This window comes from Sinocyclocheilus anshuiensis, unplaced genomic scaffold (assembly GCF_001515605.1).
Source record: "Sinocyclocheilus anshuiensis isolate Anshui unplaced genomic scaffold, SAMN03320099.WGS_v1.1 scaffold2041, whole genome shotgun sequence".
Lineage (NCBI taxonomy): Eukaryota > Metazoa > Chordata > Actinopteri > Cypriniformes > Cyprinidae > Sinocyclocheilus > Sinocyclocheilus anshuiensis.
Window position 1 is genome coordinate 555,325 of NW_015541069.1, and position 2,260 is coordinate 557,584.

The following is a 2,260-nucleotide window of genomic DNA, read 5'->3' on the forward strand; positions in this document are numbered from 1 at the left end:
CAAGCCTTGTGCATTATAGGGAATAATATTTTGAATATTTTACAGTTGGTTTTATACGTTTATCTCAGATGGTGTCAGAGTTTAATTAATTTAAGTGGGTACAGTATATAAAACATGACAAATATGGATTCAGTACTGTATATAAAAACAGTAAAGGCATAATCAGAAAAAAAAACAAGCCTTGTGCATTATAGGGAATAATATTTTGAATATTTTACAGTTGGTTTGATACATTTATCTCAAACTGTGTCAGAGTTTAATTAATTTAAGTGGGTACAGTATATAAAACATGACAAATATGGATTCAGTACTGTATATAAAAACAGTAAAGGCATAATCAGAAAAAAAAACAAGCCTTGTGCATTATAGGGAATAATATTTTGAATATTTTACAGTTGGTTTGATACATTTATCTCAAACTGTGTCAGAGTTTAATTAATTTATATTATTACATACATTAAAAGTTGTAAAATTATTATAAAAAACATAAAATTGTAATTCCAAAAACGGAGCTTTGTGCAATAACAGGTATGTTTTCCTGAACATTTTAGTATTGGTTTTATATTATAATGTCACGTAGTTAAATTGTTTAATTAATTTAAATGTTTTTTTTTTTTTTTTTAATTCCTAGAAATTAAGCCTTGTGCAACATAAAAAGCATATATTTCTGTCTATCTGAGTTAGTTTGGGCTCAAAACATAAAAGCTGCAAAGAGTTTAATTGGCAAAAAACCTGAATGTCTAATGAATGTCAAACGTCAAACTAACTTTACCGCCGTGATTAGAACCTACTGTAACACGAGTCTTTCTCTTACAACTGTGTTTGTTTGAGCCATGTTGTGAGTCAATGCTGAGCCTCCATTTTCCAGTGAGGTTACATGCAGGCCTGACTGCTTTTGTTTGTGTTTGTATAAATAATCTCTACAGTATTGTCCTCTGGACAATAGACCAGGACTCAAAGGATTAGACTTGTAAAACGGCTGTGAGTTATGAGATTCTAAGCAAGTAGCCTATTGTGTGCCTACTGCCATGCTACAATATGTGTGTTCAAAAGAATGTTTTTCTATTATTTTAATTATTTAATTTCACTTAATTTATTCTTTGTTTTCCAGATATGAATAATAAAATGGACAAGCCACAGATTTGAATCTTTACTCCAACTGTGTGGTGTGAGAAATTAATGTAAGACAAAGGCCATTGACAGTTTTTGAATTTTACTTTACTTTTTACAGCACATCTTTCCAGTTAGGCATCACATATTAGGGCTGTGCAATTAATCGCATGTGATTGGTAGTAAATCGCCATCACCTGCTTTCAGATGGAGCGGCATTTACTACACAGAACCGTAGTTCACTGACAAGCTAGGCAATATCGCATTCATAATTGCAGATGAATCGCATTCGATTATGAACGCGATATTGCCTAGCTTGTCAGTGAACTACGGCTCTGTGTAGTAAATGCCGCTCCATCTGAAAGCAGGTGATGGCGATTTACTACCAATCACGGAACCGCTTTACTGACGAGATGCACATGACAATCACATGCGATTAATTGCACAGCACTAACACATATAACCAGCTGCCTGAAAAACAAAGGCTGAATGTGAATCACAGTGAGTCCTCTTAAAAAATGCTTTTTATATATAAAAATATTTTAAGTTCATTTTAAAGGGGTCATATGACGTTGCTAAAAAGAACATTATTTTGTGTATTTGGTGTAATGCAATGTGTTTATGCGGTTCAAATCCTTAAAATATAAAAAACGTACTTACAGTCTGTGAGTCAGAACAGCCGACATTGTAGTCTACTCTACCAGGATCAGAAAACAGTCCTCCATAAAGTGCGCTGGACACATCCGATTATTTGGGTTGAACTGTTCTGGAACAGTGTTGTAAATACAACTCGCGTGTTTAAACGAGGCGTTTTAGGAAGGCGTGGTTGACTCTTAACTTTTATAAAGAATATCTTTTTGGATTTGAGACTTTAGTCTTTGCAACTTTACAGATCTTCTTTATGGACCAAGAGCTTGTAACACTCCAAAGAGAAAGGAAAATTTGAAATCGCATCATATGACCCCTTTAAGGGCTGTTTAAGAATAAGCTGCACATCAAATTATCCTGACTCATTATCCTGCTTTAGTCCCGATTGATTGGTTAGGTTATTTCAAGTCAGGGTTTGGACTTTAATCCCAGCTTTTCTTAGCGTCTTTTATGAAACAGCCCCCTGATGATAGATAGAAAAAAACAACAACAACCCAATGTG